This window comes from Cetorhinus maximus, chromosome 3, assembly GCF_964194155.1.
Source record: "Cetorhinus maximus chromosome 3, sCetMax3.hap1.1, whole genome shotgun sequence".
NCBI lineage: Eukaryota > Metazoa > Chordata > Chondrichthyes > Lamniformes > Cetorhinidae > Cetorhinus > Cetorhinus maximus.
The window spans coordinates 121,327,158-121,344,849 of record NC_135881.1 but is presented as its reverse complement, the minus strand read 5'-3'; positions in this window follow the sequence as shown (position 1 = coordinate 121,344,849).

Sequence of the window (17,692 nt, the reverse complement as noted above, 5' to 3'; positions counted from 1 at the left end):
ATTCCACAGATTGACTACCCTCTGAGAGAAGAAATTCCTCCTCATCCCCCTTTTAAATGGGCGCCCCCTTACTCTGAGATTATGCTTTCCGGCCCTAGACTCTCCCACAAGGGGAAGCAACCTCTCAGCATCTACCCTGTCAAGCCCCCTAAAAATCTTACATGTTTCAATGAGGTCGTCTCTCATTCTTTAAACTCTAATGAGTATAGGCCCAATCTACTCAACCTCTCCTCATAAGAAAATCCCTCCATACCCGGGATCAACCTAGTGAACCTTCTCTGGACTGCCTCCAATGCCAGTATATCTTTCCTTAGATAAGGAGACCAAAAATTGTTCACAGTATTCTAGGCATGGTCTAACTAGTGCCTTGTATAGTTTTAGCAAGACTTCCCTATTTTTATACTCCATTCCCTTTGAAATAAAGGCCAACATTCCATTTGCCTTCCCTATTAGCTATTGAACTTGTATGTTAGCTTTTTGGGATTTATGCACAAGGACTACCAAATCCCTCTGTGCTGCCACCTCCTGCAGTCTTTCTACATGTAAATAATATTCAGCTCCTCTATTCTTCCTGCCAAAGTGCATAACCTCACATTTTCCCACATTATATTCCATCTGCCAAGTTTTTGCCCACTCACTTAACCTGTCTCTATCCCTCTGTAGACGCCTTGTGTCATCCTCACCACTTGCCTTCTGGCCTATTTTTGTATCATTCGCAAGCTTGGCGATAGTACATTCACTTTCCTCACATAAGTCATTATTGTATATCGTAAATAATTGTGGCCCCAGCATTGATCCCTGTGGCACTCCACTAGTTAAAGGTTGCCATCCTGAAAATGCCCCCCTTATCCCAACTCTCTATTTTCTATTAGTTATAATAGAAATCCCATGATAGCGGGCGGAGGCAGGTGACTGAAAACAATTCCATCACCTGAGCCCCCTGAAGGAGATGGTGAAATGCATTATGAGCCTGAGACAATGCAGCCCATGGCATCTAGTGCAGGAGAGGATGACACAAAGTAATAAGCTTATGTAACCTTATGGCCATTTTCAACTCCTTCCTCACCCCGGTCCTGAGATGTGGCATCAAATGGAAGCTGAAGATGATGTGATCATGGACCTCCTGCTTTTCTCCCCACTTCTTTCTCTTACCCCAACCCTCCCCTTTGGTTTGTGTATGTTCAGATCCAGAGGATTTACTAGCTGGACAGCCTCAGCAGAGGCAGGGGGAAAGAAAAACAACAATCCACAAAAGTGATGAGGAAGTACCATCACTTGATCTTACAATTCTATTCACTTCAGATTCTGACAAACTGTAGAAGCTAGTATAGAATCAGGAGCAACAAATGGTGAGTCACCAGGCACTAGTGGGCCATAGCCAGGCCAGAGGGAAAAGAGAGCTCATGTGCCAGCTCCATGGAGAGTGAGGCCTGAGGCAAGTTCTGCAGCAGAGGATTTAGATGAGCACGTTGATGGGATACAGGAAATTGCTGATGGCATTGCCTAGCAAGATATTAGGTGCATTGGCATGCCTGTCAGACAGCCTCCTGTCACTGTCTAGGAGGGGCATCTGGCTCCAATGTGCCACAGGGCATCATGCAAAGCTTGGAGCCCATCCTTTCCACCATAGAAATGGTGGCCAACTCCATGAGAGCATTGGCAGACTTTCATTGGGGGAGACTTCAGGAGGCCTTGCAAGGTGATCTTGAGCAGCTCTGGCCTAGAAGGTCTGGTTTTGATGACAGATCCATGATGGAGCATCTGCCAACCACTGTCTCAGCTTCCACTGCAGCACCGAGAGTTCATGAGATCTATTGTCACTGCCATGCAGGCTCTAACAGCTGCAGTCATGGGTGCTTAATATCAGTGCCTAAAGAGTCATGCAGCCCTCAGAGCAGTCCAGCAATCTGTCATTCAACATAATACTAGGATTGTTGAGGTGCCAGCCTGTGAGAGTGCCAATGGCACCATGGTGCACAAACCTGTTGTCCTTTTTCAGGATGACAGCATTGGTGTTCCCAGCATTCCACACCACCAGGGCCAACAGCATCAAACTGCTGCACCTCAGCCAGACAGACAAGACCACTGCCACCGTGCAGTTCAAAACCGGCCCTTCTAGGCCAGAGCTGCTCAAGATCACCTTGCAAGGCCTCCTGAAGTCTCCCCCAATGAAAGTGAGTGGCATTTCACCAGCCATGCTACAGCCACTGGGGCAGCACTGCATAGGAGCACAAGGCTGGTTAAAGGAAATGAACAAGGGTGAATAGTTCATTGTTGCTTGCATAATTAGACATACTGCTGGATAAAGATGTTTTGTAAAGGTTTTTATCAATGGCTTTTATTACTGATTATTGGTTATGGGGGTATTGTGATGGGGAGTATGAAATGGATGTGAGGATGGTGATTGGTTGGTCCACATTGGATTGAGGGAGTTGTTTGAAGTGACAAACAAATGGGTAACAGTTACAGGGTCCAGGATACCTGGCCCCTTCATCCTCCTGTTGCTCCTCCTTCCTCCCTCCTCAAACCTGATGTCTCTGCCTTCTCCATCCTATTCCCTAGAGCCATTGCAGACCAGTAGATAATGAAAGAACTGCAACCATACTTTCATCAGGCAGTCGAATGTCATCCTTGGCAGCTATCCGAAGGCAAAGTAACTTAAACCTACCTTATCTGCAACCTGTGAAGTGACTCTTTAATTTGCAGAGGTTCAGGTGCTTTCTTGTAATTGCATACCTGATCTTTAGTGAGTGATGTACAAATTTCACTGGAGGCCTTGTGGTGTAGAGGGTAGCAGCCCTGCCTACGAGCCAGAAGCTCTGGGTTCAAGTCCCATTCCAGGGCTTAATGGGCCAGGGAGGTGTGTTCATAATGTGGCCAAACAAGTTGAGTATCAACTTATCAATCCTTCCAATATATGTCTGATGGTAAGAGTGGGAGAGATTCTTGGTCAGCTGTGTGATGGAAAGAGCTTGTGCCCCTACCATCATTATCCATAGCTCTAGGCTACAACATGCATGTAAAAGTGTATGTTGCCATAGCAACATGGACTTCTTTGGGGGGCTGGATGGCCAGTATGGGTCAGATTGGTGCCAACAGGACAAAGTTCAATCTCTGTTCTGGCTGGGGTGGATGCGAGAGCTGCCTCCTTGTCCCACCAATGTTGGAGGTCGCAGTGCTGTGGGTCTGACAGGTCTTCGAGCAGAGACCTGAAGGAGAAGAAGTACAAATGTGTGGGTTGGATAAAGCCACAGACATTAGCTGATCAACCTGCCTTGGTCAGTGAGGATCCAAGTTTCAGAAACTGGGCTAACAGCAAGCATAATCAGCAATAGAACTAATGGGTGGAATCGTCCCAGATTTGCACTAAGTGCGGAATCGGGCAGGAAAAAGAATGCTTTAACCATCGGCCGCAGTGGCAGCTTTTCATACCATACTGACTCAATCCTGCCTTATTAATCATGCATTCCCGGGAAACACGCCGTTTTGCCGGTGGGTGGCCTCCGATTCACCTCGCTGCTTCCCCAAGCTGGGCGCCATATTTAAAGTGTAGCTGCGCACACAGAGCTTCCAGCCCAGGATTGCTGCACAGAAGACATGACCTCGAAAGGCAAGAATCTGGAGGGGAGCTTCAGGGACACATCCCTGCGACATCTTCTGGACATGGTTGGAGACCGCCGCTATGCCCTCTATTCCTGCTCTGGCCGCAGGAGGCCCATCAGTTTCACCACTCCAGCTTGGGAGGTGGTGGCAGAAGGGGGTCAGTGCCAACATTCACAGAAGTTCACCATCGAGTACAGAAAGAAGATGAATGATCTCATCCGTGCAACCATCTCATCACTCTACACACAACTCATAAGGCCATCACACATTCACTGGCATTTCACTTACTGCTAGCTCAAGGGACATAACCACTCACTTTCTCACACACACCCTCACGTCTTCATCTGACCTCATCTCCTCTGGAGACTGCCTCCTCAGCCCTCACCATCTTGAGGGCACTTGCACAGATCAATATGTGCCCCCACACACACCCTGGAATACCCCCATTTCCCCAGTAATACCCTCACCCTGCAGCCTCTTCCCTTGCCTGAGGTCACTTCTCCCCCTTCCCCAAGTAAGCCCTAGCCCTGCAGCCATTGAAAATCCACCCACATATGGCTGATGTGGTAGGTAGAGACCTGCCCGTGAGCCCCCCTAAAAGTGATGTGGTGCTGTCTGTGAAGCCTGGCACTGATGACTGCGAGTGCTGACTGAAGCAAGGTCGGCAAACACACCTTGAAGTCCCGAGCGAAGTGCAGCCTGGCAGATGCACGTTGCTTAGGTGCTATTATGAAACATGTCAGCGTGTTTTCCCACCAACATGGGCGGACGATCCCATGATGGGGGAAGTGAGGGGCAATTCGGCGGGCAGGCCTAATAATGATATACTGATGTATTACAATGAGGCTCCCGATGTCTGAGGGCGGAGAATGCAGCCCACCATCATCGGGCTGAGTGGACGATCACGAACTGGTTTCAAACCATTGTGAAACCGATTGCACCATGTTGTCCACTCATGCCACCGAACACACCCGACACCAGCGGGCACAGAAAATCCCGGCCACTGTCGGGCTCTGCTCTTCCTTGTCAAAACTGTTCACTATTCAAAGATCATCCTGGAAAGCAAAGCTTTTCCTGGCTTCTCTTCTCTACCATAAACTGTCTCCTTAAATGCCGCTCACCTCCACCCTCACCTCCAATGACAAGTGTGATGAGCTCAGATTTTTTTTTGTCACAGAGATTGTGGCCATCTGTTCAGTGCCTCTGCCACTACTCTCCCTTTCCTCAGCACACTGAACTGAACTTCACTTACTTAATGTTCCTCACTGCCAAAGTGCTAAACACAAAGCTTTCTTTAGATTCTAACCTACCTCCCATATGTGAAGGAATGCAGTGATAAATATGAAGTTAGAAAATAATCCAGCTATAAATAAAGAGTTCGAAGATTAAAAAGAGCAATTCTCTTATGAAGTAGGGATTAAAAATTAAAAGCAGAGTTCACCTGCTGGACAAAGGTTTAAAAATTTATAAACATGCCTGGGCATAATTGTGTGCTTAAGGACAACAATATCCTGTGGCATATCCTCTAAGGCAGTTCTGAAAAAACAGGAAGTGGTCTTTACATCGCCTTAGAACGGCACTGATAAATTATAAGATGCTATATGCTAGGATGACCCTAGATAACTTGTTAACTGAATCCTGGAAACTGTGTGTTGCAAGGAAGTGACCACTATCTGCACATCTCAGTATCCTGTTTGATTGAAGGGTGTTGGCTAAAAATGAAGTATATTGATGAAAACTAGGGATATTGCCCAGCATGAATGCTCAACATGCTTCCTGCTGGTTTAGTTTTTTTAGGGTGTAAAGATTGGAACTACACAGTAGGACTTTTAGAATATTTGGATTCACTCTAGTATCTCTCCAGGTAATGGTAGCTGCTGTAGAGTAGTGATGATAGTTCACCCCTTAATTGGGATAGAAGTACCTTGCTAGACTTGGTAGCTTTCTACTCGGGGGTTTAAGGTAAATACGACTTTAAATATTAATGGGTATCTTAAATATCTCACTGCAACATTAATAAGACCTGAATTCTCTATTAGAAACAACATTATATTTATTTTTCCTAGAGCTGTCAATGTTACTTATGAACATACAAAATAGGAGCAAAAGTAGGCCATTCAGCCCCTTGAGCCTACTCCTCCATTCAAAAGATCATGGCTGATCTGCTAGTGTTTCAAATTCCACATTCCCATCTACCCCAATAACCTTTGATTCCCTTGCCTAACAAGAATCTATCTACAACCACCTTAAAAATATTCAACGACCCCGCGTCCACCACCTCCTGAGGCAGAGAGTTCCAAAGTCGCACAACACTCTGAGAGAAAAAATATTCTCCTTATTTCTGTCCTATAGGAGTGACCCCTAAATTTAAAACAGTGCCTAGTTCTGGACTCACCCACAAGAGACATCCTTTCCACGTCCACTTTGCCAAGAGCCAATCAGGATCTTATATACTTAAAACAAGTCACCAATGTTACGATTGAGTTACCAGCGCAAGTGAATTCCATGGTTTGTTTTTCAATAAACTCTTATATAATTTAGAAAATATATTGTCTTATATAGTCTTCTGTATCCAAACTCGAAAACCCATCTCTGTACACTCTTCATGAAGACGTACATTGTCGAGGAGAGATGCCTGGCCCCTTATAATATCTGGGTTGTTATTATCTACCTAAAACTTGTTAAACAGGTTACCTGGAGCTTGGTAATATTCTCTGATGGTTCCTTTCCTTCAGGGAATATGCAAACATATGAAATAGGAGCAGAAGTAGGCCATTCAGCCCCTCAAGCCTGCTCCACCATTTAACAAGATTGTGGCTGACCTGTTAGTGTTTTGAGTTCCACATTCCCATCTACCCCCGATAAACTTTTATTCCATTGCTTAACAAGAATCTATCTACCTCCACCTTAAAAATATTCAATGACCCCACCACCACCGCCTTCTGAGGCAGAGAGTTCCAAAGTCCGTCAACCCTCTGAGAGAAAAAAGTCCTCCTTATCTCTCTCCTAAAAGGGTGACCCCTAATTTTAAAACAGTGCCCCTGAGTCCTGGACTCAATCACAAGAGGAAGCATTTTTTCCACGTCCACTTTGCCATGACCATTCAGGATGTTATATACATCTTTCAAGTCACCCCTCGCTCTTCTAAGCTCCAGTGAAAACATGCCCAGCCTGTCCAACCTAACCTCATAAGAGGTATTCCTCATAAGGTTCATTCCAGGTATACAGGGAGAGTTAGATCAGTCCTTCAGACCCATTTAAGTATCTGTAGGGCCTGTATTTCTCAACCTTAAGTGAGAGTGATCATCCAAGGAGTACGCCGGATCTGGAATAATCCAAAACGGGCTAGGATTATAACATTACATTATGCTCTCTCCAAGCTTGTTTTGTCCATTTGACAAACCTCTGCCAACCTTATTCCCACTAAACTGCTGACTGCCCAACTTACCCTGCTGGTCCCCATGTCAGCTGCTGTTAACAATTCCCACTCCTCAGGCACACCCTATTCAAATCTGCCATCAACACTCCTTTCTCCAAAAATAAAATCTCACCCTTGACCCTTCTGTCTTTGCAAACTATTGCCCCATCTCCAATTTCCTTTTCCTCCCCAAAGACCCTAAGCATGTGTTGCCTCCCACATCTGTGCCATCTTTCCCGGAGTTACATGTTTGATTCCCTCCAATCAAGTATCCACCCCTGCCACAGAGCCGAATAGCTCTTATCAAAGTCACAGATGACATCCTGTGTGACTGTTACAAAAGTAAAGTATCCCTCCTCATCCTTTTTGGCTCATCTGCAGCCTTTGACAAAGATTATCACAACATCCTCCTCCAACTTCTCTCCGCTGTCATCCAGCTAGTTGGGAATGTTCTCGCCTGGTTCCATTTTTTTTCTAATGATAGTCAGGAAATTGCCTTCAATGGTTTCTCTTCCTGCTCCCTCACTGTTACCTCTGGTGTCACCCAAGCACCTATCCTTGGTCCTGTTCTATTTCTTGTCCACCTGTTGCCCCTTGGTGATGTCTTCTGAAAATACAACGTGAAGTTCCAATGTATGCTGAGCACACTCAACATTATCTCACCACCGCCTCCCTTGACCTCTCCAGTGTCCAGTGTCTATGATTTGTTGCACTACTTCTCTGACATCAAGTATTGAATGGGTGAAAATTTCCCCCAACTAAGTGTTGAGAGGACTGGAACCATAGGGTGGAATCATCCCAGATTTGCACTAAGTGCGGTGGCGGCTGTAAAAAAAGTTGTTTTACCCACTGGGTAAATGCAATGATGGGTTTTCATGCCATATTATCCATTTCCCACCTCATAAATTATGCAGCCACAGAAAACACGCTGTCTCGTTGACGTGTGGCCTCCGATTTGCCCAACATGCTGTTTCCTCGTTGTTTCCTTACTCTAGGTGCCATATTTAAACTGCAGCCGGGCACACAGTTCTCAATGCTTGCAGCCCAGGACTGCTCCAGTGAAGACATAGCCCCAAAAGCCAAAAAGACTGTAGTCCCCCGATTCAGTGATGCATCGCTGCGATGCCTCCTGGATGCTGTGGAGGCCAGCCACAATGTCCTCTATCCCCACTCTGGCTGCGGAAGCCCATCAGTCTCACCACTCTGGCTTGGAAGGTGGTGGCAGAGGTGGTCAGTGTCAATGCTACACACAAGAGGTCAGCCGTCCAGTGCAGAAAATGGATGAATGATCTCATCCATGCCTCCACGGTAAGTCAACCATCTCATCATTCTAAACTCGCACTCACAAGGCCATCACACATTCACTGGCATCTCACTCACTGCCAGCTCAAGGGACATCACCACCCATTCTCACACACACACCCTCACATCTCCATCTGGCCACATCTCCTCTGGAGACTGCCTCCTCAGCCCTCACCATCTTGAGGTCACTTGCACAAATCAGACATGTGTCCCCACACACAACCTGGGATACCCCACCTTCCCAAGTACAGCCCTCACCCTGCAGCCTCTTCCCTTGCCTGAAGCCAGTTCTCCCCCTTCCCTAAGCAAGCCCTAGTCCTGCAGCCATTGAAAAGCCACCCTCACCTTATGGCTGGTCTGGCAGGTAGAGACCTGCTTGTGACCCCCCCTAAAAGCGATGTGGTGCTGCCTGTGAAGCCTGGTGCTGATGACCATGAGTGTTGCCCGAAGCAAGATAGGCAAACAAACTTTGAAGTCCTGAGTGAAGTGCAGATCACCAGGTGCACATTGCTTATGTACAGTTGTGAAGCACGTCAGCATGCAATCACACTGATGTTCTCAGATGATTCCAGTGAGCAGGGTTCATAATGAGATACTCAAGTATTGAAATTAGGTTCCTGATGTGTGGTGGCGGGAAACACGGCCTGACCTTGAAGGGTGGAGCGGACAAACGCAAACTGGTTTCACGACAGCGTAAAACCGATGTTTGGCCTTTTTGCCATATTGTCTGCTGATGCCCGCCACCAACAGGACCGGACGATTCCACCCATTGTCTTTGGTCCATGCCACAAACTCTGTTCCCAGGCCACTGCTTCCATCCCTCTCCCTGACAATTGTCTGAAGCTGAGTGAGACCATTCACCACCTTGATGTCATATTTGACACTGAGATGAGCTTCCAGCAATATCTGTGCTGCCACTGAGACCACATACATCCAACTCCATTACTTTGACTTCCACTTGACTTTGACCCTGCCTCAGTTCATCTGCTGCTGAATCAAACCGGTTGTAACCTCTAAACTTGACTCTTTCAATGCTTTCCTTGCCAACGTCCCATCTTCCATTTGCCCATAAATATGTGTTCATCCAAACATTTGCTGCTGATACCTTAAGTTGCACCAAGGCCCATTCATCCATCAGCCCTGTGCTCACTGACTTACATTGGCCCCCATTCCAGCAATGGCTCAATTTTACAATTCTTATCCTTGTTTTCAATTCCTCCAAGGCCTTGCCCCTTGTCTCCCTAATACCCTCTGGCCCTACAAGCCTTCAAGATCTCTGTGTTCCTCCTATGGCATATTGAGCATCCTGATTTTAATCAATCCTCCAGAGGTGACTGTGCTTTCAACTGTCTTGTCCCTAAGTTAGAAATTCCCTTTGTAAACCTCTTCACCTCTCTCCCTCTCTCTTTAAGATGCTGCTGAAAATCTGCCTCTTTGGCCAAGCTTTTGGTCATCTGCCATTATTTGGTTGAGTGACAAATTTTGATTGATAATACTTGTGAAAATGCATTGAGACATTGTGATACATTGAAGGTGTGGTATAAATGCAAGTTGTTGTTGTTGATGTACCAACCAGTCATTTCCTGTCTATTATTTTCATGTGTTCATATTCAGCCATATTCTTCTTTTTAATGTTTTTTCAGAGGCAATAATTCTTGAAGGACAATTGTTAAAAAAGTATAATCATTTTTATACTATTATTGTGATTTATTGTAAATGAAGGTTAATAGTGGTGTTTGGATAGTTTCTGTGTGTGTGTAGGGGATTTAATTGAATTGGAAGCAGCTGGTCTGGAGGTTTGGAAGTATGAAAAGAAGTTAGGCAGAAAGGGGTTTGAAATGCTAAATACGTAAACATGGTTGAAGTCTTAGAATGTAAGATGTGAGGAGAACTTGTATTTTTAGATAAATCGGGGCAGTTTGAATTTCAAAGAGATTGTAGGATGTTTACAACTAGACAGATAAGCTAGGCCAAGCAGTGTGTTTATTTTTCCCCAAAGATTACTGACAATATTAGCAATATGAAAAGTTTTATATTATGGGAAAGTACATTTTAAAAGGCATATGGGACAATGGAATTTACACAATAAAAATAGAGAAAGCACATATGAGGGAGAATGAAACGCTATGGTGGGAGAGGCTCTGTGACATCTAGCAGAAACTTACGAAACAGCCTCAGAAAAGCCTCCAGCCATGTCTGCATGAGTCTGATGCATCCAGCCCTTCAAGGTGATAACTATGTTGGCTCTAACTTTAAAATGTGTTTTGGACTGTTGCCTTACAAGGGGGTGTATTTGGGAGTCAGGTTAGATAGGAATTTTAGTAGTTATTATAGCATTAAGCAACTGGAATATTATGTATGTGTTTGACATCTTTTCTTTTGTGAATAAGCATTTTAATTTAAAACTTTAAAACTCTAAATGTCTTAGTGGGCTCATTGCTTCTGATTTCAGTGTTCAGTTTTCTCATAATGAATACAAATTGCAAAGCCTTTGTGACTGTGGAACCAAGTTTCCCTCGTGGATTTGCGTCCGCCTGGCACACATCCCCTGCTGTGTCATAGCACAATTTTACTGTACTGTTATACTGTCATAAGGTTGGTTCTGGATTTATGCTGTGATGTTAGTAGACATAATTGTTGCTGCTGCATATTTGATCAGTTTCTTGCAACTTCATGGTTAAAAAGGGCCTTCTGAGAATCTAGATATCACAAGTGCCTTATAGTGTGAAAATTGAGGTTGCTATTAAAGATATGAGATGTTGCCCATTTAACTCGGTCGATATTGAAGAAATGAGATGTTAACCACTTAGCCCCATCATCAAATTCATCAAAAACTTTTCAGGTCATTTACAGATAGGTGTAAACATTGATTAAAATACCTCAATTCTCCCTTGGGAAGCAGGCGATAAGTATGATAAAACTGTATTGTGTTCCTGAAACTATTCAAAACAGCACATTGCAAATTAGATGAAAATACTGTGGCCATGTCTGATTCTGTACCTGGAATTTTTGTTGAAGGAATCTGCATGGACCAGATAAATGCTGGTTTGTATTTGACTTAGTTATTGATTATGACTGAATTATGTAGCTATAAATGTGCAAACTGATCTCCCCCAATCCCCACACCGCCCCCACCCCTCACTTAGTAACTAATTGTATTGTGTAACTTTCAGATTAAAGTGCATAAAGTTGTGGCAATTGGTCGTGAAAATCACATTTTATTTCTGATTTTATAACTGTATTTTGTAAGATAATTACAGCTGCAAAGAAGTTGTGTTACCACATACACGATGGCAAGCAGCAGCAACAATACCTATTAGTAATTTTGCTGATTAGAACCTAAACATCAATTTGCTGACTAGCATTAGAATTTGTGAAAGACATATTCATAGATTTTTCCCCATTTTATAAATAACATTTGAAAAGATGTTGCACCAAATAGATTTTCTGGTCCATAGGCAAATCTTTTTTGTCAGGAATTTTGCCAATTGCTTGCCTGTAATCAACAGATTGAAATTTACCCCATCATCACTGAGTTCCAAAGAGGTCAACCATTTGTATTAGCTTTCATTTACCCTTAGTAAAACTCCTACAGGCATCAGAAATATCTTGCCAGATCTTTCAAATAAACATTATAGTTCTGTATAATTCACATTGTGCCTGTTAGGACTTAAGAATCTAATTTTCCTCCATAAAACACAGCAATTTCCTGAAGGATTTTTAAACAGTCAAGGTCTCTTCTGTCCAAAATCCAGTGACCAAGAGGCAACATTTCAGTTCAGGCAACATTGAAATATTTCAAAACTATATTTAAAAATGTTTTCACTTAATCTGAAAGTAACTCTCATAGATTAACAAATTCATCAATTTTTTTGTGAGAGGATCTTGTCATAATGTCAACCTCATTCCAAATATTCTAATTTTATAAAGTACTATATAGAATAAAGACATTAAAAACATTTTGAAATGTGTCTTTGGTTCCTTGATAAAATTATTTCAAACCCAACTCTCATTTACACTCTGTTACTGCTTGGTCCTGAATGATATGTAAAAAGAGTCTATTTGAAAAATGAGAAAAAAATAAATAAAGCAACTGAATCAGTCTTGCTGTGTTGTAGGTCAAAATCATTCCCTACGTAAAGAATGCAGGTCTAAGCACAGTCACTGTATAATTTTGTAGTTTTAGGCAGTGACTGTGCACACATGGGAATTACTGCACAGAACTGCCAGACTCTTTTCACATGTGTTCCTAACCAGCCTCAGTTAGTTAGTGCTTAGTTTACACAATCTGAACCTAATCACAACTGTGGCAGCAGTTAAGCCAATTGAGCTTTTGCCATTTTGAATTCATGCTGAAGGAGGACTTCCCTAGTCTTCTTTAAGAAATACATCAGCCTCTCTCTTCAGCTAATCTTCTGAGCTATTACAGCATATCTGAGTTTAGTCATATAAGATTATACTTAGATAAGGATGTAGCTGAGCTGAAAGCATTTTGAAAGTTTGATATGCATTTACTCTTTCTGAAAAAAACATGTTTCGAGAGAGCACCCAATTGTATAATTTTGCTTACTAGTGCTATTCTGGATTACATGCTGCTGTTTCCAAACTATATGTGGTCGCTTTCAATGTCAACTTGAAAACAGCAACAAAACGCTACCATACACGTTTATAAACGTTTACTTTGTCACCTATTTTTTAATAAAAGTCAATTGCATCATCGTCATAAACAAATAATTTGTGTGTGGAAATAATTTTTATTTGCATATTCATATAACACTTGCCTGGCTATATCAATAATAACAGCTATCAACATTTCATGAATATTAAACATTGTAAATGTGATGTTTGGTGGAACTCTGATGATTGCTCAGACAGCCCTCAGTTTCCTTGCTGTCTTGCTCATAAGGAGAATGAAAAAGAAAAGGCATTTTGGAAATAAAAAAATGAATAAAAACATGTTTATCCTAATTTGTATTTATTTACAAGGTTAGCCAGAAGCTTTCAGGGAAACATAGGGAATCCCTCCTGTTCTCTGAGGAAGTTTGCGAGATGGTCAGCTCGTGCATACTGTTATGACACAGCAGCTGTAAAGGCTGAGTTATTTAAAATTTCAGAGGGAAACTTTAAACAACTGTCATAGCCTATATTTTCAATTGGTATGTTTTAGATGCAGCTCTGAATTCAGAAATGAAACCACAAAGCCGCCAGAGGTTTTTTATATAAATTAAGTTAAACATTTATTAATTTAACAAGGAATCAAACACATACACATGTCAACAAATTAATAACATAATAACTTTTAAACAAATCCCCAAATTAATCATTCCCAGGTAAATCTTCACCAAGGCAACAGACACCAGGCAAAGTACATTTTATCTTAAAAATTCAAAATGAAGTTCCTTTCAATCTGATTCCTTCGCACACTTGTAGGCTTAGAGATGGCATGCCTCTGACCCACACAAGCAAAACTCTTTTCTGTATATACCTAGCCTTCCCTTTGATGCAGATTCTCATTGTATCATCAGGCCCTTTGAACTCCACCTCTTCTAACAATAAAACCCTTTCATAGTACCAATTTTATTAGCAATATAAACATATTGCTTGGTGTCTCCTAGCTAGGTGCAAGATTTCATCCCCAGTCTTTGAATGGTTTATTCAACAAAATGCAAGTGTACTCTCCACCTTACTGTTTAACATCTCAAAACTACTATTCATCAAAGCACCCAGACTTGCTGGCTTTAATCCAATTAGGACACACAGACCCACAAACACAGACCCTACTACATGTCCAATTTAAAATAATTTCAAAGAACATTATACACATGAATATCTTCATGAAAATACCCTTTGGTGAATTGGTATAAAATCATTGTGAACAGGTGAACCAGCAAGAAATTTCTGTATAACATTTTAAATGCTGTTCAAACTATATTGTATTATACAGCAGCACCTTGTGGGACACGAGGTAAAAAATCACAGAATCACAGAATTTTAACAGCACAGAAGAAGGCCATTTGGCCCATCGTGTCTGCACCGCTCTCCAAATGAGTATAATGACCTAGTGCCATTGCCCTGCCTTTTCCCTGTACCCCTGCACATTGTTTCTATTCAAATAATTACCTAATGCCATCTTGAATTCCTCGATTGAACCTGCCTCCACCACACTTCCAGTCAGTGCATTCCAGACTTGAACCACTCATGTAAAAACATTTTTTCTCATGTCGCAAGTGCTTCTTTTGCAAATCAATTTAAATCTGTGCCCTCTTGTTCTTGATCCTTTACGAGTGGGAACAGCTTCTCCCTATCTACCCTGTCCAGCCCTCTCATGATTTTGAACATCTCTATCAAATCTCCTCTTAGCCTTCTTCTCTCCGAGGAGAACAGTCCAAACTTCTCCAATCTATCTTCGTAACTGAAATTTCTCATCCCTCGAACTATTCTTGTAAACCTCTGCTGCACTCTCTCCAATGTGTTCACATCCTTCCTATAATATGGTGCCCAGAACTATACACAATATTCCAGCTGAGGTCTAACGAGTGTCTTATATAAATTCAGCATAACCTCCCTGCTCTTGTACTCTATGCCCCTATTAATAAAGGCCCAGGATACTATATGCTTTATTAACTTCTCTCTCCACCTGTCCTGCTACCTTCAATGATCTATGCACATATATACCCAGGTATTTCTGCTCCTGCAACCCCTTCAAAATTTCACCCCTTATTTTATATTGTCTGCCCATGTTCTTCCTACCAAAATGCATCACTTCATACCTCTCCACATTGAACTTCATCTGCCACCTATCTGCCCTCTCCACCAACTTGTTTATGTCCTTTTGAAGTTCAACTGTCCTCACAGTTTACAACACTCCCAAGCTTCATATCATCTGCAGACTTTGAAATTGTCCCTTGCACAGTAAAATCTAGATCGTTAATATATATCAGGAAAAGCAAGGATCCCAATACCTACCCCTGGGGAACTCCACTACAAACCTTCCTCCAGCCTGAAAAATATCCATTGACTATTATAAAATGCAAATGTATTCCTATTTTTCTGCCAATTTTGTACCCATGTTGCTACTGTCCCTTTTATTCCATGAATAATAACTTTTCCCAGAAGTCTGTTGCGTGGCACTGTATCAAATGCCTTTTGAAAGTCCATGTACACCACATCAACAGCATTACCTTCACCTTTTCTGTGACCTTTTCAAAAAGTTCCAAAAATTTAGTTAAACACAATTTCCCCTTTAGAAATCCATGCTGGCTCTTCCTTATCAACCCATGTTTTTCCATGTGACTACTAATTCTATCCCGAATAATTGTTTCTAGAATACTGCCCACCACTGAAGTTAAACCGACTGGTCTGTAATTGCTGGTCTTATCCTTACAAATGTTTTTGAACAAGGGCGTAATGTTTGCAATTCTCCAGTCCTCTGGCACCACCCCTGAGTCTAGATAAGACTGAAAAATTATGTCCAGGGCCCCTGCAATTTCTACTCTCACTTCCTTCAATATCGTTGGATGCATCTCGTCCGGTCCTGGTGTCTTGTCAACTTTAAGTACCAACAGTCCATTCAACACTTTCACCTTATCAATTTTGAACACTTGTAGTGACAGAATTTCCTCATCTGTCACCATGGCCTGTGCAGCATCTACCCCCTTGATAAAGACGGATGCAAAGTATTCATTTAATACCTCAGCCACGGCCCCTTCGTCCATGTGTAAATTCCCTTTTAGGTCCCTAATCGGCCCTACTCCCCCTTTTACCACCCTTTTACTATTTATATGCCTATAGAAGACTTTGGGATTCCTTTTTATGTTGGCTGCCAGTCTTTTCTCATTATCCCTCTTCGCTTCTCTAATAGGCTTTTTCACCTCCCCCCTGAACCTTCTGTATTCCTTTTGGTTCTTTTTTACCAGAATTTCTATCCCCTTTTTCATCCAGGGAACCCTGGATTTGTTTGCCCTACCTTTCCCTTTCGATGGAATATACCTTGACTGTGCCCGAACCAATTATTTTTTGAAGGTATCCTATTGTTCAGCTAGTTTTTCATTCCACTCTACCTGGCCCAGCTCTGTTCTTGTCCCATCGAAGTCGGCTCTTGTCCAGTTAATTTATTTTTTCATAAGATAAAAGCAAAATACTGCAGATGCTGGAAACCTGAAACAAAAACAAAAATTGCTGGAGAAACTCAGCAGGTCTGACAGCATCTGTAGAGCGAAAGACAGAATTAATGTTTCAAGTCCATATAACTCTTCTTCAGAGTCATTTATTTTTGCTCTGGATTGCCTATCGTCCTTTTTTATCATCATCCTAAAGCATACAATACAATGATCACTGTCTCCTAAATGTTCCCCCACTGACACTTGATCTACTTGGCCCACCTCATTTCCAAGAACTAGGTCTAACAGTGCATCTTTTCTTGTTGGATTGGACACATACTGCAGTAGAAAATTTTCCTGAACACAATCTAGGAACTTTTGCCCCTCTCCACCCTTTACACTACCACTGTTACAGTCACATTCAGGGAATTAAAGTCCCCCATTATAACTACGCTATAATGCTTGCATATCGCCATAATTTCCCTGCAGATTTGTTCTTCTACGTCCTTCTCACTAGTTGGCGGTCTATAGACTACACCGAGCAATGTAACTGCACCCTTTTTGTTCCTTAGCTCTAGCCAAATTGATTCTGTCCTTGAATCCTCTGGGACATCCTCTTTCTTCAGCACTGCAATGCTCTTCTTAACCAATACCACCACCCGTCCTCCTTTCCTTCCTTTCCTATCTCTACTGAACACCTTGCACCCGCGAATATTTAACACCCAGTTCTGACCTTTGAGCCAGATCTCTGTTATCGTCACATCATATTTCCACATGACAATCTGCGCCTGTAACTCCCCAATCTTATTTACTATACTCTGTGCATTCACATACATGCATTGTAACCCTGATTTCGATTTTGTCACTTTCTTCCTCACCCCGACTTCAGCTATATACTTACTATTCTCCATACCAGCGCTATCTGTCCCTCCCAGTATTTTGTGCACCCTCTCTAATATTTTCTCTTGGTTCCGACACCCCTGCTGAATTAGTTTAAAGCTCTCCCAACAGCACTAGCAAAGCGGCCTGCAAGGAACTCAGTCCCAGCTCTGTGCAGGTGCAACCCGTCCAGCTTGTACAGGTGCCATCTCCCCCGGAGCCAGTCCCAGTGTCCCAGGAATATAAAGCCCTCCCTCCTTCACCATCTTTCCAGCCACGCATTCATCTGCCCTACCCTCCTATTTCTGTACTCACTGGCACATGGCCCTGCGAGTAATCCGGAGATTACTATATTTGAGTATATAGCCCTGCTTGCTAATTTTCTACGTAG